General features: G+C 38.1%; 1 protein-coding gene across 3 annotated transcripts in view; it reads left to right on the forward strand.

Moving 5' to 3' along the window:
• Positions 1–21468, forward strand: part of BMPR1A (bone morphogenetic protein receptor type 1A) — an 86182-nt gene that overhangs the window by 28438 nt on the left and 36276 nt on the right. For 2 of the 3 annotated variants that reach the window (XM_074591045.1, XM_074591047.1), the window contains exon 2: positions 10482–10603. The gene's annotated coding sequence lies outside the window, so the exon portion shown is untranslated. Of the gene's footprint in view, positions 1–7293; positions 7313–10481; positions 10604–21468 lie in introns of those variants that run through there. The other variant, XM_074591046.1, reaches the window with a different exon arrangement.

Below are 21468 nucleotides of genomic sequence, written 5' to 3' on the forward strand. Positions count from 1 at the left end.
TTGAGCAGCTTAGTCTCTACACTGAATTACCCATGTGTATTACTGCCTACGTGATGCAGCAATGCCTTACTCCAACCCCTTCACCTCAGCTGGAGCCATGGTGGCCTGAGTTTAGACTTGCAAATCGAGTTTTGTATCATCACGCAAGTGGTAAGGAGGGCAATTCTTTTTATGGTCATATCTTCTGAGATCCTAATGAATAAAATGATACTTTAGCAGTATCCAGTTTGTTTTACTACTTGGGATTTTTCTTCTAATACCCCTAATTAATTTTTTTCAGAAATAACAATGTTTGCAGAAATTCCAGAGACAGAGTATGCAGGGATAAGTCCCCAGTGCAAACTTCTTAATAGAAGACTTCTGATTTCATGATTATATCTTTCTTTTGAGTTGCCTTTTTTTTTTTTTTAACGTGTAACCTCTTTTGTAAAAAAGGACAACTTGTGTTTTCTGGCGATGGGACTAACAGTTGTCTGAATAAAAAATCTGTCTTATTGTATGAGGAAGAGTAGTACTCTGTTGTTTTGGTTTTTTTTTTTAAACAGATGAAGGAAGGTTCAATCTGCTTGAGATCAGATACAATCAAATGCTACCAAGGTAATTTCATACAGGTTTCTGGATTATAAAGCACTCTTTCACTTATTCTTATATATAGAAGGGTTTTTTTGTACCACTGAATTACAAAAAATGGTAAAACTTTTAGTTCTGTATCTTCTCTGCCAAAGACTTACAGTTATTTCTGTAACATCAGTAAATTGTGGAAAGCTAGAACATCCCGTTAAATAACCATGTGGGACACTGCATTAGAAGAACATCGCATTCTGATTTTCTGATGTTTTATCCAAAAGGTTCTAAAGTATATACCACGGAAATACCTGAATTTTAGATACTACACCTGGACCAAATGAATTCTGAAGTTGTCTAGAAAAATTTGAAATATTTTTATATGCCTTTCTTTTTTTGTTATACAATATTGTATAGTTAGTGACTTTAAAGAGAGCAGAAGGCTGGATGTAATGTCTTTTATCCTTATCTAAAAGCTGTTGTCCGCAAAAGGACAACTTTTGTGCTTGGTTGTCTCCTTTAAAGACTTTTTGGGGGAGTTCAGTTATTTTCCAAATGTCGTATCACTATTTTACAGAAATAAGGTTGTATTTTGGGGAATCTGAATAGGCCTACTGGGAACAAAGCTTTATATATTTATATATCTTTTTATAGATGATTGTCAACAGCTGGAATCTCCAAAGGATGCACAGATCCTTTGCAACATTCTGAGCCACCCCATCTGCTTTCTATTTCAGCATCCTTACTGTAGTCAGTTTTTCCCAAAGCAGCATTGATAAGTCATAACTAGTCTGAAGGAAAACACTTTGCAATACGTTTTAGTAAAACTCTAGTGTTGATTAAAGTATGACTAATCAGTTATAGAAAATAAAGTATGCATTGTGGTTTTTTTATCACTAGGGATTGCATCAATAGGAGCCTAAATTTAGGGTTTGGTGTATAAATGTGAATGCTCTTCTCTATGTTCTTGATATGATGCACACTGTATGAATTTCATCTAAGTGTACTTTAGTAGGTTTTGTAGTCACTGCCAATTTTAAGATTTAATGATAGTCGACGGATTCTTTCATTTTACTTTATAATGGTGGAAACAAATGCAAATTTTAAGGTTTATATGTTTTAGCAGAACTTAAACAGATTTTATTGAGCGAGGCAAGAATTCTGTGCTTTTGTGCCTCTAATGCCAATACGACTTTGTTTTCAGTACAGGCCATTTAATAGAATATGTACATTTTTATAGCGCCAGGGGAAAAAAAAAAATGTTCAACTCTGTCTCTGTGCCAGCTACTAACTTCTGGACCTTAAGTTTTTCATATTCTTTTTAAACAGTTCTCATTGCAGACAACTAACATGCATCATGACTGACCTCCAACTGTTTTCTGTGTGTCAGATCCAATAGGGGAAACCATTCATACTTTGAGTGTTCTGTTGTGAAAGACTGAGTTATGACAGAGACATAGGTGTTTATTTTGCTTTTGGGAAAGAACACTTTTGAGCTAATAAAGAAGTGTTTTTTATGATTTTTAGAAGAATGTTAATTGTAAGGACTCTTAGTACTTAAAGTCTGTTTAAAGTGCCAAAAATGTCTAGATATGTTTGTATTCTCATATCTGAATGAAAAAGTAATTTTTTGAGCTCCAGCACATGTTCCCCCAGGAGTGTCATTTTACTCTCCTGAATGTTAGAGTATAGTCCACGTCATCTTCTGCAGGAAAACTTACGTACATGATAAGTCTGCTCATGGTGAAGGCCTTTAACCGTTTGGGGGAGGAAGTGGGTGTCTGAGGTGTCTCCTGATTTCCTTAAAGATGCTGTCAGGCTTCCATGTGTTCAGAGCTGTTGAGATGATGGCTCTGACTTAGTGGTTTGCTGAAGGCAGTGATCTCCTTTGAAAGGTTTTCTCATTCCCAATTATGTGTTCCTGTCACCCATGTTCCTTGTCAGAAGTTACCAACCCCACAAGCTGTGTTTAATACGATTCTGTGTGGCTATGTGTATTGGGTTTGTGTGGCAAGGTTTTGGTAGCGGAGGGGTGGGGGAACGGCCTACAGGGGTGGCTTCTGTGAGAAGTTGCTAGAAGCTTCTCCTGTGCCTGATAGAGCCAATGACAACTGTTTCCAAGACAGATCCACCGCTGGCCAAGACCAAGCCAAGCAGTGGCAGTGGTAGTGCCTCTGTGGTAACGTATTTAAGATGCCAAATATGAGAGAATATGAGAGAGCAACAATGCTGTAATCACCAAGGTCCGTGAAGAAGGAGGGGAGGAAGTGCTCCAGGTGATGGAGCAGAGATTTTTTTCCTTGCAGCCCATAGTAAAGACCACGGTGAGGCAGGCTGTCCCCCTGCAGCCCATGGCGGTTGACGGTGGAGCAGTTATCCACCTGCAGCCCATGGAGGACCCCATGCCAGAGCAGGTGGATGTCCCAAGGAGGCTGTGACCCTATTGGAAACCCGCACTGGAGCAGGCCCCTGGCAGGACTTGTGACCCTGTGGGGAACCCACACTGGAGCAGTCTGTTCCTGAAAGACTGCACCCCAGGGAAGGGATCCATGCTGGAGCAGTTCGTGAAGAACTGCAGCATGTGGGAAGGACTCAGGTTGGAGAAGTTTGTGGAGGACTGTCTCCTGTGGGAGGGACCCCATGCTGGAGCAGGGGAAGAGTGTGCGGAGTCCTCCCCCTGAGGAGGAAGGAGCGGGAGAGACAATGTGTGATGAACTGACCACAACCCCCATTCCCCATCCCTGTGTGCCGCTGGGGGGAGGACTGGTTGTTGTGGCAGAACTTTTTTTTTTTTTTTTTTTTAAATCAAAGGGAAGATGTTTCTCACTATTTTAATTACTCTATAAAAATACAAATTGAAGAAATACTTGACCTTTTGCAGGAATCTTAAAGGGAGGGAGAAGAGGATCACCTATCAAAATGTGGTCTAATATGTCCTGCGGCACAGGCAGAAGCTAGATTTCATTGGCTCTTTCGTCAGAGAGAAATTGAAGTCTGGGCAGCATTCCCAGGATCAGTATTATGATAAGAATGCATGCCTCTGGGTCTGTGTGCCAAGTGATCCAATTCTGTTCTTTCTTCCATCCACACAGGGCAACCTATTAGCCAGGTGGCCAGCAGGACCCAGTGAGGGTCTGAAGCACGCTGGGAAAGTTGACTATGAAATTTGCTTGATACCTAAACAGCATGGAGCCTAGGTATTTTTTGACAAATTTTTGAAATTTGGGAAGGCTTGTGCAGTCTATGGTATCACAACTAGCCTTACGTTTTCAGGGGTGTCGAGTGTAGCAGAAGACTTTTAATTGTGGGCCACTCTGTCTTCAGTATCCTGACAGAAAGTTCAGATTGTGAATGGAGGAGCTTTGGGTTGGGTACCTCCAAAGTTCAGGTAAAACAGTTGAGTTTTAGATCTCTCTTGAAAATCAAAAGTACTTGTTAGAGAACTGTTTTGGATACTTAGAGAGCTGTGGGATATGGTGAAAGGAGTTGCACAGCAAAGGTTTTAGCCCAGTTGTTTTTTGACAAAGCTTGGCAAGTCAGATTCTGACTTGATCTCTCCACGCTGCATGAACTGTCTGGCTTTGATGCATCACCAGTGCTGCAGGCTGATGGGATTGCCTTTGAGGGTGGCCTACTATATAACCACCTTTGTTTTAATAGCGAGCTGTTGTCAGATTCCTTTTATCCCCGAAGTATGGAGAGTCAGCTGATTTTTCAGCTTCTGCTGGCTCATTGAATGAAGAACATTTACGACAACTGAGAGGAATACTGCAGCTTCACTGGGAGCGCAGAGCCTGCTCTGACAGCACAGCAGGCTATGAAGTCCTTCAGATGACTCCAGATGATGTAGCTAGGTGTGCCAAAATAACATATTCAAGATATCCTCTAAGAAATCAGGAGGCTTAAACTCTTTCTACTATAGGGAGTTACATCTGCCAGGATAAGGTAAAAGCCAAGGCAGGCTTACATTATGGGTCTAAGACGGTTTTTGTCTGGATTCTCATGGCCCCAGTAATGAATTCCTTGTGTCAGTAGATGCTGTGGAGAGTATGGTGCATTGTGATTCATGCAGATTCATGTCATTCTGGAAAATGCATCCTATCTGTCTGGTACTGCATAGTCCCGCCTTGCTCAGGAATTTGTGTTCTAATACTTCTAGATATGTCCAGGGGCAATGATTTGCAGGAGCTTGATTGTGTAGAACACTTTGTTTTATATATTGGCAGGAAACTCAGATGATGAAAACAGAAATGTGTAATGAGGACAGGGAGAGTGCCTAGCTGTGAAGCAGTGTGTCTGTTTTTCAGATATTGCCTGTTCAGGGTATTGTCTGTCTGTGCCCGCTTGCATGGTTGTAAGGCCTCAGAAGAAAAAGCTCAGGTTGTTCTACGGCACAGGTTCTCTCCTTCTATGTAAAGGGATCGAATGATATGACATGTAAAGAGTCCTCTGATACCTCCCAAGTAGAAAAGTTCTTTAAGGACCTGGAAGAGCAGCTGTCTCTGTTTTGCAAAAAAATTACATCAGTGTGCTAGGTCTAGTCCATTGATTTAACTTCCGACTAATAATGTTCATGAAATAAACAAAAATTCTGTCTCAATAAGAAGAAAGTTGCATGCCTCTGATAGAGAAGAAAATTTTCCTAAAAAGAGGGAGACGTCACTTAAAGAAAATCAGTTGTTTTTGTTTTTTTTTTTAAATTTACAGATTTGTCCTATATTTTCTGTCAGACTGGAAATGAAAGGTCAATCAAGAGATTTTGGACTAGTGGCAACATCACTCATTATTCTACCTACCTGCAAAAACAACCAGCCGGGTTAGATTAGTACTTAAATTGACTAGTTGATGCTTTTCTGTATTAGTTTAGGGAATGCAGTCATAAAATTAATTTTTAAAATTAGCTTTCATGTAGATATATTTTTACTTGGGTGATTTTTAATAATTTTGAACTAGCTTACCTCGAGGACTGGATGAATGTGCTTGAACTATATTTCAGGCTCTTATTTCCCATCTTGCTACTTGGAAAACTTGGTGACCAGAGGCTGGAAAGTGATACGTACGCTTGCTCAGCCTGTTCATTTTATTTCATGTAACAGTCCCATTGAATTTGGAAGGGCCATTTGTTCAATGGGATGTTCTTGCTCATATACCTTCACTGTTCTACAGACAAAACTACCAAGCCCTAAATGTGCTACAGGCAGTATTACATTTGCTCTTTCCAGCGTGCTGTTTTTTTTTTCTCGCATGTAAATTTGTTGAAGTTTTCCTTGAGAAATTCATGTCCTTGGACATGAACTTTGAAGTAGGATTTGGAAATTTGGTATGGCTGCTTTCCCTTTAAAATTCCACTCAAATTTCACAGCTATAGTAGACTTCTAAAAGCATTTTTCAAACTTTTTAGCTTCCAGCAACTCTGGCTAAACCAGGACAAGCAGTCATGAGACTGTTAACTGAAGCATCTTCTAGGTTGCTGTCTGGGCCTGCAGTGTATTTTTTTGGTGCATAAAAAGCCTTTTGTTTAGGACTGTAGCTTACCCAAAAATGAATAATTCTGCTTCTGAAACCTCTCCCATTTATGGTTAAGAGAGCCATCAGCTGGCCATGGACTCTCTGACACTGCATACAGACACATGTTGCTAGCACAACCTGCTTTTCTCCTCCCCTTTGCTCCCACCCCAAATCAGATGCTGAAGGCTATCGCTGCTGGGTTGTTTTTTTTTTTTCTGATTTAACTGTTTGTCTCTTATCACCCGAGCCCGTGTCAGTGACATGATCTGAATTTACAGGAACTTTAAAACAAGTTCTGTTTCATAAAGTGGGGTAAAGGTCTGATTAGCTGAACAGTTAACCCTGCAGAAGTGAAGCACCGGTGGCTGGAGAAAGTAAAAGAGCAGGAAAGATGTAACTGGAAGCTGGAGTGAATGAAGAAGTATTTAACCCATAGTCCATAGCAATGAGTCCTTGCATGGTCGTGTACTCAATTGCAATTGAATTATTTTAACTGTTATGTTACTTCAATTAAAGTTAATTCCCAAATTTATGTTCCTTAAATACACATAATTTTGCATTTAAAATGCACACCTGAGTTAGAGATGTCTAATAGCACAAAGATTTGCCATTTGCACCCTTCTGTTTCTAAAAATTGTGGTAAGTCAATTTTCATAAAGATGAAGCCCTTCTGAGCATCCCGTCTTCCTGCAATTGCAGATTTCCCATGTGCCAGCCTTTCCTGTCTGTTTCTGGGCTAAAAGCTGCGGTGCTTATTCAGCTATAGGTTTGTCAGGGTGCTGGGTGGGTATAGCCACATCAGGAATGCCCTTCGTCTACTTCTGGTGTCGTATTCTGCTGTGAAATTTCTAATTCATACTGAAGGAATGAGTTACATATCCCACCCACCCCATCCCCCAAATAAAGGGCAGTTCTCAAATCTTGGCGTATTTCCCCAACCGTAACAAGTAGCAAGGTCCTTTGAGGAGGAAGATATAATTTAAGATGAATAAAGTAATTCAGCTGAAAACTCGTGAGGCAGTTGGGGCAAAGGGGGAAATGAATCGGACAAACAGCGTGCAGGGAGAGTCAAGTGCCAGGAAAGTTTTTAGCATGAAAAGAAAAGACAGGTGAGGGAATGAGTTGCACGTGGCCCTGGAGCTGGAGGAACCGGAGCTACTGAGAAGGGAAGCAGGATCTAGAGATAAGTAGGAAGACAAGAAAAAGGAATCCACAGCCTGAGTACGGTTTCCTCCTCAAGGTGAGTCAGTCTGACTCGAGCTTTGCTATTGCGAGTCCTTCCTGTCTGTCTGTCCTGCTCATGGCTGTTGGTTTCTGCCCTGTGCTAGCAGGGTACACACAGGATGAGGCTTAAATCCACTCGGCTTAGATATTCTGGCTGTTCCCTGGGACCTGCCAGTGGCACAAAATTTACATTTCTCTGGGTTAGCTAGGTAATTAGTGTATTCATGTAATTCAGATCTTTCTTTTCCCAGATTGGGTGCTGATATTTCTGAGTTAATAGTACGTGAAGATCCTGAATTTAATCCTAATACTTAGAAAAAATTCCCAGATAAATCTGGATTTAATATGTAACTAGTGACAAGCACTGTGAGGCTCTGTACTTTTGAATTTGTTTGTGTGTCTTGTAGTCATTGTAGTAGACCAAGTTCTAATACAGTGGAGGTGGAGTTGTGCAAATAATTTATTCATAGTTTTATTTTGATCCTGATAGCACTTCTCTGGAAGATGCCATCAAGAATGGCACTAAACATTTTGAGAAACTAATCTATTAATAATTAAGCGTTTTGAATAACTGTATAAAATAAATATTTAAGTCAATTGATTTTTATAAAATTAAGTATGTTCTTAAGCAGCGTCTCATGCTGATGAAGAATGGAAGAAATGGTAACACAGTGAGGTCACTCACATAAATTAGTAATTATCCTTAACTTCAGTCCCATCTCTGACAGTGGTTTTGTAGTTCCCCTTTTAAAAAAGGGAGAGATGAATTTGGAACTGACACAAAAATTTGGTAAGTCATAAAAGAGGCTGTGTCCACATTACCGAGCAGTGTGGTGTAATAGGATCAGATCTGTCAGGTGCTGAGAACCTGGCATCCACGCTGAACAGGTTGTGAGGGTTTTATTTCAAACTGGTCCTCGTCTGATTCTGTGGCTGGATTTCTGTTAGTGGTTGGAGCATGTACAATGCACACCTGAAGCTCATTCTCTGATCTAGTTTTATTCAAAAGAAATCTGGTTCACGTACTTGGAGACTGCTTTGCAATGTAAAGCAAAGCAAGGAAAATAAGAGTTGTTTGGGAGATGGATTTCAAAAGTGCAATCTTGATTTGAATTAAAATGCTAATGTAGACGTACCTACAGTTGTGCAGATCAGGAAGTTCACTAAAATAATTTTGTTTGGTAAGACAGCTTGGATAACTAATACGTGGGAGTGGGATCGGGAAATACAATGAATGCTTACAGAAATTAACAGTTACTAAGAATTTCATCAATTTGAGAGTTTGGAAAAAATATCAGGAGGATATAATTTAAAAAAAAAAAAACAGAAGGCAAGCGTTGTTCAGAAATGTCTTCACCCTTGTAAAGCGGCCTCTTTAAATAATACAAAGTGGCCTTTGTATAAATCAGATACTAGATACAGGGGGATTGGAGGCGGTGTAAAAACAGAAAGCACACCAACTTTTTCTGTTTATAGTAGCTGTTCCTTTTGGAGTCCAACAGAAGATGAACTTGGGTTCCTTGGTTATATATAGAGAGATGGATATATTTTGCAAATTCTTTACTTAAAAAAAAAACAAAACAAAACAAAAACAAAAAAACACAATTTCCACAAACACTTTTGCATGGCAAGAATGTTTTTTTTTCAGTTTTACCATGGAAGAAATAACAGTCAAGTGTCAGCCTGTCTGCTCAGTGGAGACAGTTGTCTTTAAGAACTGGTGCTATCTGATATTCAGGATGGTGTCGGGTTACCATTTTACACAAATTTATTATTTATTACCAAGACTATTAAACCTCAGTGTGTGAGGAACAGTGCTTATAAATGGGCATGGAGACAGAAGTATTCTGACCTTCTTGTAATGGTAGAGGTCTTTATGGTGCTTAGAAGGGAAAGGAGAAGGAAAGTGAATGCTGAAACTTCCTCTGCTGGAAATCACGTAGGCACATGGTCTACCCATCCCTGTTCCCAGTACCGTTGGCCTTGGCATTCAAAAATAACTCATTACATCTCTGTACTATAAGATAGGTTGTATTTATTTTTTTTTAACAGTGTAGCTGGATTACCTGCATTTAAGCCTTTGTGTTACTTTCAAGGTTCTGTTTGCAGTCACAAGACTGGGACTTCTAAATGATAAAATTCTTGTATGATCTTTTTGAAAGCCTCAGGTGATGAAAACATTCAAAAATGGTGATGTTATAAAATGTGAAGAGTGGGCAATAGGTGGCGTACGCTCAAGATGGAATCTAAATAGTAAAGCTGATAGCCCAACTTAGTTATCCACAATGCATTTGAAAACTTTGGGACTTGACACAAGTCAGGCTTGCTCACAATTGTTAGAGTGCCGGGTAAGAGCCTGTGCCATACTTTCCTCTAGTGCTTGGATGTACGCCAGTTCAAAACACAAACAAAAAAGTCAAACCCACCCTATTGCCAGTATTTTTTTCCAAATTCTAGGCTTGCTTTTTCTTCCCAGGAGTAGTCATGCCTGTGTGCAGCTACAATAAACCTATTGATTATTTCTCAGTATATTGCAGTTCCTTGTGTACTGGAACTAATGGGGTGAAAGCAGTGAATTTTTGTTGTGAAACTGCAGTCTTCCAGATTGTCTAGTGTTTATAAAGGTTGACTTGTGCATTGTTTGTTTGGTTTTCCCATTGGTGTCACCAACAATGTGTCCTTCCTCTAGTCTGCTAACTGTTTGAAAAAAATAAATAAGAAATGGGAGAAACCTGGTATCTGGAGGTTCGCAAGTTGGGCTGGTGTCGACCAGGTGAATCCAAGACTTATTGGGAGAGATCAGAATGGCTTATTTTCATAGGAAAACTACAGAGATTTTTAACACCCTTCCTTTCTGACAACACTTAATCTAAGGCAAACCTATATTTAAACTAAAGGATAGAAATCTTTTTTTTTTTAAGTATATGAGTGAATGATTTGATGATCTAATATATATAAAATGAATTTTAACGGCTTTTTAGTGTCATTATTTTACAAATATACTGCAACCATGCAACTATTAGTAATGCAGGAGTCTAGGAAATTCTTTATAGCTCATAATAGCAGAGAGCTTTCATAATTCCACATACCAGTATCTGCAATGTGCAGTTCACATTATGTACTATAAACTGTCAATACAATTTCTTTGGATATCTATTAATTCAAATTCCCTTCCTGTTTTACAGATTAATAGAAATATGCATTTCCATAATATCACCTTTGAACTAATGAAGTGGAAGTACAGATGAAAACAGTCTGGAGGAAGCTTGAAGTACAATACAGTTTAATTCAGTTTCCTAATTCTGAGGTAAGGCTAATGCATGCAAAATTTTATGTCAAGTATTTCAGGGATAAAAAGCATATGATATGCAGCCACCATATCTTTCTTACAAAAATTTCTGAGCCTTCATTTTTATGCTAGTGACAGCCTTTAATACCATACTGAAACAGCTGTTTGATCAACTCTCTGTCCGTGTTTCAGTTATGAAAAAAGACAAAACAGCATCAACTACACAGACATCTGTTGCAGAAAGATACATTGGAGACAAGTTACCGTATCAGACAAATTTTGTTTGGTACAGTCTGTCTGGCCATGGTTATTACTAATGCTTTAGTTGAAATAAAGGACTTGGTAACACAACTAAGTGGCATGCCTGCTGGGCATCTTGTCTTCTGGCACAGTGTTTGATTTGTATAAAATGTTATTACACTGGATTTTTTATTATTACTGCTATTAATAAAACATTCTGGGTTTTTTTTCATACAAAATTCCACTGCCTTGATATCTTAAAGGCATTCCTGTGATTGATTATGAGTAGTGGGGGGTGTTTGCTTCATAGTTTGCTGCTTTGTGGTGTCTGAAGCTTTTTTTCCTTTATGTAACTAAGAGGCTGAGTAGAATAATCCTGAAATGTCAGATTTCTGACAGATTTCAGAATTCTCTTCTGCAACATTGAATCTGGTTTTTTAAAATAAAAAAAAAAAGCCAACAAACAGATAGTGAGCACTGGCCCTCATCTATCTAGCGTCTCACTGTTCCAGTTTTGCTTAACTGGAGCTGAGGGAATCGCCACATACAGTGGTTTTTAAGCTGTGATGCTGTTGGCCCTTCTCACTTTTTCCCATTTGGGTAGAAGTGGGGTCTTTGTAACAGGTGGGACAGCTTCAAAGACTTAGGCTAGCAGGTTTCGCCAGTCATCATCTGCTCGTTCTCAAGGGAAGTTTGCATCTCCGATTATGCTGTCTTGCAGATTTGGGCCCCTGTTACAAACTGACGTTAGACCCCTTTTCAGGAAAACAGAAATTTTACTTACCACAGGACCGTGCCTCTTTCACTTATGGAGATCAGCCAAGGAATCTTAACATACATTTGACATTCATACATTTGACAGCGAGGAGCATGTATCCTCTTTTAGAGATCAAATTTTAGAGAAACAGCTCCTAGGGAAAGATCTGCATTGAATTCAGCTAACTTATTTTACCTTTAGCTGATTTATTGCTCAAAACTTTTTTGACTTTCTGCACACCGTAAGCAAATTCACAAAGCTATAAAGTGGGAGCTCATGTTGACAAGTGCAAAATTTGTAGTCAATCTACAGCATTTCAGGTGAGGAAGATCATAATCTGGTCTACATGCTGAATGCCTGTCTTGATAGTGTATGTTAGCTTCTTTCACCTTCCTGCTTTACTTGGGTTATTTTATGACTGACAAGACCAAGAAGACAGGCAAGTACTGTTTCTTCTCTTTCAATCACATACTCCTAAAAAGACGCTGGATAATTCGAAGGCCAGTTATACTGTGTATCTCACAAACAAAGCAACAGCTAGCATAGACTTAACGTACTTGTGTACTACTCAAAAGTGGAGGACTTGAAGTCAGTGCTGAAAATTATGGACTTTGCACTGACGCAAAACCAAGAACTAATTTCCTCCCTTTTTCTCCCTGAGGAAGGGAGCAGATCGTTTTTCCTCCAATGAGACAGACAGTTGAACAATAAATAACAGTTCTCAAATTGCTTATCAGTAGAGGACTTTGCAGATGAGGCAGTGTCTTGAAAGATTGCTCTTTTGTCTACCAGAAAGAACAGTTTCTATTCTCAGGCTTGTAATTACAAGCAAATTTCAAAATGGAGATTAAGTGTTTGGGGAACATGTGCGTACTAATAGAAGACTCTGTGCTTTAATAGCTAGTTGTAGCATTAAATAGCTTCATTAACCTAGATGGTCTGCCATGGACACCAGAACCACATAAGCCATTTAGAAGTGCAATCAATGTGCTAAAGTGAAAAGATAATCTGCATTTAGGTAAAACTCAGGGTTTTGTAGGATTAGAGAATGGTAGAGGGTAGAGAATGGGTCATCATAAAACAGTTCTTTGATATTCTGCTCTCGGTTCTCAATGGTCCCTCTCTCAAAGCATTTAGAGCTGATGCAGTATTTATAGAAGTGATGCTATAAACTTTATTAATGAAAAATCTCACTCCTTTCATATAAGAGATTTGAGGGAAGGGTAATGGTTGGAGACACCACGTATAATGAATAAAGAATACCAGTAAATGCTAATTAATATGTCCTCAGGATACTATCTGTATTTCCCTCTTAAATGTCTTTCAGATGCTATCCTGAATTGAAATTAGCTGACAAATGGGTGGATGCCCTTCTGTTACAGAGGGTGGCAGGGCATAAGCGTATGCACTTGGGTTGAAAACTCTCGATGCAATATTATTTTAAAAAGGGAAAAACAAAACAAACCCACCACCACCAGACTACCTTCACAAGTTTCCTTTTTTTCCCTTCTTGTCCACTGTCTTTTTAAATAGTAATAGTATTAGCAACAATTGAGGGAGGGAGGTTGTTTAATGCTTTCCCTGTATGTAAGTAGCTGGCAAAAAATAAAATGGCAACACCACTCCACCACAAAATTTCCCCATCTTGACACAGCTTGTCCTGTTTTTACTGAGGTTTATGGGCTTGTAAGTCAAGAAGAAGAAGGGAGCTTCTCAGAACCAAATAAAAACAAGTCCTTTTGCTAATCATTTCTGTTCCTATGTATGTTCTAACTCCATGTTTTCATAACTTTATACTTCAATTTCAGTAGCAAGGTGACAAAGAAAAATGACAAAAAATAAGGTTACTAAGGCTAAAAGAGGTAAAAGCTATAAATAACCAGATGTGGACAGAGTACATCATCCCACATGTTGATGAGACATTTTACATACTTCCTGAGTGTGAGAGATCAGTGGTAATGTATTTCATAGCCTGACCTGCTTTCAGGTGTATGTTTTGAGCCCATTTATGATGTTTCACACCCGCAAAACTTTGTGAAATTGAATGCTTTAGTTTTAAATGTGCATTTTGTTTGCGTCTAAAATTACTGCCTGATAATGTTATTTGTTAGTTTCTAGTAGGTGTACAGAGAGAAATTTTGATTAAATCTCTCTGGTTATCTCCTCCATGTTAGGCTCAATGAAGAGTATCATACATCTCTTTGACAGTTCTCAAGATGGTTATTTTAATCTTTCTTTAGTGTGAATTAGTGCAAGTCTTCAGCATTTCTAGTGTGATGTAACTGGAGAAATACTGCTTAGTATATTACACCTAATCGGTACGGCTATTATATGTGCTTAATTACCTTCTGCAACTCGTCTCCTGTATCATGTTTTCTCTTTATTTAATATAAAAATTTGAGTTGAAAGATTACTTTGTTTTCCTTGGGGTATCGAAAACTGAGTTTGGATGACTCTCCCCCCACCCTCCATTAAAATGTAAAATACTCCCTTAGTTCGACGTGCCTGCAGCAAGGCATCAACTAGAATGAGATTAAAGACCTCTAATGTACAACTGTTGAACCAATAACTTTAGTTGACAGTTTAGCAATAACTTCCTACTTCAGCTTCTAGTGTCTGTAGAGTTGTCATCTTTCTGTCTCCTCCCACACCGGCTGTGGTAGAACCATCTTTTCTCATGTGATGGAGCTTTTTCGTTCAGTAGCCAGGAACACATGCCAAGTGTTTCAGAAGGAAATCTGCCAGTGATGAGATGGTGTTCCTGCAATGGTTTTCTTATTAACCACGAAGACTGCATAAGATCTGCTCTGTTCAGTTAGGAAGCAATTATTCTGCCACTGAATTTCCTTGGTGGCAAACTATTTGCTAGGATTTAATTCCATAACAAACAGGCTGAGCCACTTCAGGCTCAAACCACAAATGGGAAATGCAGGTCAGTGTGCTCAAAGCATTTTCCAGGAGTGGAGTAACCAGAAGTCCGTGTTGTCTTCTGAATCAGTTGATCAAAACAGGAAGTGCCAGTGATTCCACTCTAGAGCCGCTCTGTTCTGCGGCATGCTGTCACACGTGTTGCTGGGCCTTTGACCAGTATCCTCCTAGCAGTGCTTTGCTTACTTCCATTTGGCCTGGCTTTGCCCAGTTGGTTCCAGTAGTGTGACCATCTCGATCTCAGCCTGAAACAAGAGCCTGTTGCTAGGCCAAGACTGTCAGGTTCAGGAAGGTCAAGTTAAGCTGTCCAAGCATTCCTTCATTTTATAGTCTTTATGTTGGCTGTGTTTGGCTCAGAAGCTCCTGTTAAAAGTGTAGTGGGTAACAGATCTCAAAAAAAAATCCAGACAAGTTCCTATGTAATAAGAGGAGGCTAAATTTTATATCTTATTTCCATATCTGGAGATGGGTATTTTATGGGGTAGGATAGAGAACTAATTCAAGAACTTACAGGGAGAAAAGTATACAGGCAATGCATTCACAGTACAGTTTGAAGGTGTTTGTATTGATAGGAACATATCTTACAGTCAGATTATTGTAATGTGGATATGTAATTAGAAACATACCAGATTTTCTTTTTTGCTTATTTGTTGACTTAATGTTTAGATTAAGAATGGTAAAATGTGGTTATCTACTAAACATGAATACCGGCATTGTTTTAATTTTCAAGAATTGCTTTTATTTTCCTTTTTATTTTTTTCTTGAATCAAAACCAAGCAGATAAACCTTTCCTTCTGATGGCAGTATTTTGAAACAGTCCTGAGAAGTCAGTTATGGAGTAGGTTCCTCTGAGCTAGATTTAAAAGTCAAGAATATCCTTCTCCAGAGGTTCCAAGGTTATGATGTTATGATAAGTTTCATGAAATGTTAGGTGAAATATTTCTGAAGTGTTGTAGTTGACACAGAATTGCATGGAAATAAATCTAGGTGTCCAGTTAAAATGTATTTTAAATAATAAAAAGCTACTTGTTAACTTACCAAAATCTTAAGATTGATTTAGATAAGGGTCCTTGTACAGTATCCTTAATCGTCATAAAAAACAGTGTGAGAAAAACTTGCCGCTTTTCTTATTTCTAATCCAGATACGTAATATTATTTAAAAAACTTAAATGTGTATCATAGCCAAGTCTAGGTAAAGAAGACGTACTTTTATCATGTCCTTAAAATATGTACGTTTTGCATTTATAACATGGTACAGGAATTTCAGGATCTTGAGTAATAATTTGAATCTTCTAAAACTTAAATATTCTGTTCTGAAACTTTTCTTTGTTAAAATACCTATGGTGAAAAATAATCTGAATAATTGGGAAGTAAATACTCATGAATTGCTTAGTCATATGCTAGTTAATTTAAATATTTTGCCATTTTTGGAAAATAGGGAAATATCTTAATACTATAGAATGGAAGATAACTTCTTGAATGTACAGGTTAATTATTTTTTTAAGAGGAAAAAAAAGCAGTATTTTTTTTCTTTCATGTGCTGTCATGAATGGACATGATGCGATAATGCCAGTAGTTAGTTTTTAGTAACATAATCCGAATATTAGGATGGTGTGCTTTATATAGGGAAGAACAAATGTAAAACACGGGTTCAGCTATGATGTGCAAGTGCACAAAGTCTTAAAGTGTATGTACCTTTTAAAGTCTTAGGCTAGTAAGTTTGCTAGTTACAGTTAGAAATAGGCAGAAGTTGCTTAGAAAATTAGTGAGAAAAATATTATAACAATATTCTGGTTTCACAATGGAATGACTTGAAAAATAATTTAAAAAAAAAAAAGACAGGTGAGGCAGCTATATGCCAAGAAGTAGTAATACTTCAGTTGTATTTACTAATAATCTGAAGGGCAAGCTAACAGGAAAAAAGGCAAGGTAATATAGCTTGGGGAAAAATAGAGGAAGTACACAGCTCTAGAATGACTGAAGAAGCAAGGATGATGAAAGCAAAAATTTCTTTAGTAGTACTGTAGTATGAATTTAGGGTAAGGAAAATGTAACTATTTAGGTAGGATGAGCTGTGGTCAAATATTTGCTTTAGGGGAGGAAAGGGGAGCCTTGCTGCTGTCTCCACGAGAACAAGGGTTTTGGTGTTGCCACAGTAGACAGTTCTTTATTTAGTTAAAGTAGTAAGGCACAGTTGTAAAAAATTAGAACATTACAATAGATAAGAAATTGAGAAGTAGATGTTATTGTGAAGTTTTAGAAACATGTATCTGAAAAGCTGTGACAGACTGTCATCTCAGTAAACAGAGACCTGCTAGAACCTGAGTGTTACCCATCCGTTCTCATGAACCTAGCTGTTAGCACCTGCACTACATGCATAAAGACAATGAAATGGATGCCCCTGTCTTCTGCAATTCTGTGAATGAACAAATCCGAAAGACAACATATGTAGAACTAAGTGCTTGGTTTACATAGTCCTCTGAGTTCTTGCCTCTCAGTGAAAACTTGTCTGCAACACTGTTTAATATGTATTAAAAAAGAATAATCATGTGGATGATCAAATGCATAAGTTGCATGGGAAAAAACTTATGCATATGCCTGCATTGGTCTGTGCTGTATACAAACTTTTGAAGAAAACAGCAGCTTCATGTTCCTGATTTTTAACGTGAATTTCCTAGAAGCTGTGGCTTGCTTACAGTAATGAGGAAATTTCTGTGCACTGATTATTCCATGTTTTGGTATAAACAGGTCATCTTGCAGTCTGACTTTAAATGTTTGCAGTTAATCACAGTTAGTGACAGAAAATTGGAATCTGTTAGAGTAATGCTAGAGGGGTCCATAGTCCCATCTGTTAGGAAAATTTCCACAGTGATGATGTGCAGGAGACCCAGATGGCTACACTTGACCATGCTTCAAATGCATTTTGTTGTTCATCTCCCAAGATCTAAAATGCTTGCTCTCATTCAAACGTGTTCCTTCAAGTTGCCGGTTGTTCAAAAACAGTGATTTGTTTCAATTGTGAAATATGAAATTTTTTTATGGAAACAGTTTGGTCCTAGGTTTTCAATGGAATGATAGTGATTAAGGGTCCGCCTGTACATAGGAGACTCCCTGTAGTCTTTGAGATGGCAGTGGATGAGAAGAAGGATGTTTATACAGGTGTCTTGAAGTTCTGTGCACTTTAATTTATCATAGAATTTGTAAATGTACACTTGTAATCTACTCAGTTTTTGCCCTTAGTAGATTTGTTGTTTGGTGATGTCCCCAGTCTTTGAATTAACAAGACTTTTTAACTGGGGGGGGGTGGTGTTCTTTATCAGTTTTACAAAGTTAGCATCAACAGTTCTGTTGGTTTTTACTGTCTCCATACATTAGTAGATGGTACCTTTCCCCCTCCCCTGCCTATTACTCTGCCAGAGCCTGATCAGTAGCTGAACCCTTATGTGGATGTACAGTCTCATGAAAAGAAAGCATATTGTCACCGTTCCTGTGAGTGGGAAGAAAATCCTAAAAAGCATCTGAAAAGATCTTCTGGAAGACTTGAACCAGTGAGAATGGCTGCACTTGCTGGGTTTTGTCAATCACATTTAATAGAATTCAAAATCCAATATGAAATGTACTGCGTACTTGAAAGCAATTAAGTCTCCTAATTCCTTGCTCTTGTAAACATTACTTTGAAATGCGCTAATGCATCTGAGGATTTTACAGTTGGTAAATTGATAAGCTGAAATGAATTCCTTGGAAAACTAAAACGTTTGTCTCAGTGGCAAATAGGTATTTAGTTTGACTGTTCACCCCCAAAAAAGAAAAAAGCGAATTATGTAACTCATGTTGTAACTGAAGAAAGAGGAAAAAATTCACAATTGAAAATAAAAGTTGGGGGGTTTTTTCTTAATAATCATACGTACTTACATAGAAATGCTTAAATTAGAGATTTAAGCTGCTGTTACTAAAAAGGGAGCAGTTACAACAGAACATGTAAAGCATTTATAGATTTGTGATCTGGGAGAAGTATATTGTCTACAGTCTGCTGTACTACTTCTGTGCCACAATATCAAAACTGTGCTTCAGATAGATAATAAAAAATACCTTCTTGTATGTTTCATGCTGTCCTGGGAGAAGCAAAATGCTTCTAAGGATTATGAAAGAAGTTCTATATTTTTCATGTAAAACTGGAATTTTGGTAAAGTATGTTCGTGTACCTTGTGACAGCCAATCGATAGCTTATCACCGAAGTTTTTGAAAGCGTTAGCAGTGTTCATGTATCGGTTTCCAGGTCTGTGAGGTGTTCTGTTTGTTTTTTTGTTTTTTTTTAAATATAGGGCAGATCTACACGGTGACATTCAGTTATTGCAAACTGTTGTAGAGACCAACATTTAAAATGGACTTAAAGGGTGTATATGGGGCACATTCATAGTGAGTAGATCCCTCTGTGGGTATTGGTGATACAAATAAATTTTGCAGCAGAGGCAATGATTGTAGTGGGATATCCGGACAAAGAACATCCTAATTGTTCTCTGGGTTTTATACTCTTGCCCTAAACACTTCCTTCTGACTGTTCTTAAAGTCAGGGCATAGGAACGGTGGGCCGATCTGCCTCTCTGGCAGAGCTGTGTTTGTACTACAGTATTTCATCTGCTGGTTTTGTTTCAGTACAGTTCTTAAGTCATATGTGTGAAAAATCTCAAAGAAAAAAGGGAATGGAAAAAATACTTGGGAAGTGATAGAGAATTGCTCATTACAAGATACTGTATGGCATTTGATATAGAAGGTTCAATAACAACGACTTTTTTGTCCCCTTTCTTTCTCACTAAAGTAATTCCTTATTCTCTTCAACTTGCAACAAAAAATTCTTCCCATTGTGGAATCTGTGGTTTTCCTGTAACCCTCAATTTTTCCTTCACAGATTTAATTTGAATCAGCCTTAATTCTGTCCTATTGGAGGTGATTAGTGTAGGCTGAAGAATCATGAAAGAAAGAAGGTTTTGATAGTGGAGATGTGGAAGGAATAAGTGACTTTTAGGTATAATAACTTCACAGAAGTAACACAAGAAAAGGCAGAATGAGATGGTTATAAGAATGTGATCTTGAATGATTGGGGAATAATTGAATTGCCAAAGTTAATGAAGAAGTGACTTGGGAGGCAGATGGATTTACTTTTAAGATTTTTAGCTTAAGGAGCTCTTGAGACGTCAGAGGAGATACTTTCAAGTTTAAGGATGATGGGGGAATGGGGGAAATATATGCAATTAAAAAAAAAAAAGTGTCCAAATCATTCCTGTAGTACTGAGTATGGGCAGTTTAAGTTATATACCACAAGGGTCAAAGACAAGAAGTTGGAAAGCAAGTGAAATTGATAGAAGGAATATATAGTATAATCTCTGTACCTTCTTAGTTTCCTTAGGTCCTAGTCCAGTTGCTTTCTTACAATATGGAGAGAAAAGCAAAGATTTGAATGAAAAAAGTAAGGATTTTATTAGCTGAATGTGAAGTTTCATTTAATCTAAAACCAAAACAAACAAAACCAACCAAACTGCTACCTTATGTGTTGATGTTTTGCTCTTCTTAGCTCTAATGTGCAAAAGTTGTTGAAAAACTTCTCTTTCTCAGTGTATTAAAATAACCTTTTTGCACTAAGAAAAGAAGTAGTGTAGTTGCTTGAATACTAATGGGAGAGATACTACTAATAAAACCTCAAAATTCTAAATTTAAATGTTTTAGTCTTATTGAGCTTTCTAGTCGTGCTTCTTGTGTGTGAAATAATGTTGTGTGGGGGAAAATAAATAAATAAATAATTACCAGTATTGCTTTAGCACTTCAGTGCAGGGAAATAGGGGACTATAACTGTTGAAGTATAAACATTACCTTTGAACTCTGTCTTTGTCTACTTATTGAAAGATTACTGTGTTTGGATTTAGAAATGTCTTTGAAGCTATATTTGATGAAAGTACATTGTTTAAACTTAGGAGTAGTATTTTGTGTGCAGGTGTGAGCCATGTTGTTTCTGTAGTTAGTTAACCAAGCGGATCTACAATGCACTTGGAGTTTAACTTTGGTTTGCATTAAAATGTATTTTCATCTCAGCAACACTTGCAGAATACTAACACAGTAAGATAGGCTCAGACACATACATCTAGAGTCCTGGAAATTTTTCCCAGAGCAATAATATTTTCTTACAGACTTCACAATTAAAAATTAAATATTGCAGATGAAAGTAGAAACCGAATGCAGCGTAGAATTCATTTTAGATTATTTGTACTGTGGAAGCACTTTCTTAATATAGCCATCTAATTTAATATCTCCAGTATTTGTGAAATAACTCTGTGAGTGAGCATGTCATGCTTTATACAGAAGCATTTGTTGCTCTACAAAACTGGAAATAACCAAATACTTTGCAGGCTCTATGTAAGATAATGAATATTGTAATTACAAGGTACGCGCTCTTAGATGGATTTGGGGTTTTATTCTTTTTTCCTTTCTTGGTTTTTGTTTTTCTTTCTTTTTTTTTCCTCTTTTCCGCTTGGGCCTATTGAAGGTTTGTTAACCTACTTGTATGCATTAGGGTTCTCCTTGCAAGCTCTGGGAGTTCCTAGTGAGGCGACTTGTGAGGTGACTACCCCCAGCTGTCCACCTTGCTCTTTTGCTGGAGGTCAGCACCTCTGTGGCAGTATCAAGCAAGCGGCAGCTCATCAGCCACAGCTGTTCAGAGCCCGGCATATTAATTTAAACTGCCACTGATTCTGGTTTGGGCTATGCTAGACTTGCCACCGACAATACTCGCTCACTTCTCTTGCCCTTGCTGTGGAGGTGGTAACCTCCGTGTGTTTTGTGTCTGGAGCTTGTAACCTCGTAAAAATATCCCAACGTGAGTTTTTAGGGTGAGTGTTGAGGCTCACTGAGGACAGAAGAGCGATTAGCTGACTATTCATATAATTCAAAAGACTTGTAGGAGAGGTTG

Source organism: Larus michahellis, chromosome 6 (genome assembly GCF_964199755.1).
Source record: "Larus michahellis chromosome 6, bLarMic1.1, whole genome shotgun sequence".
NCBI lineage: Eukaryota > Metazoa > Chordata > Aves > Charadriiformes > Laridae > Larus > Larus michahellis.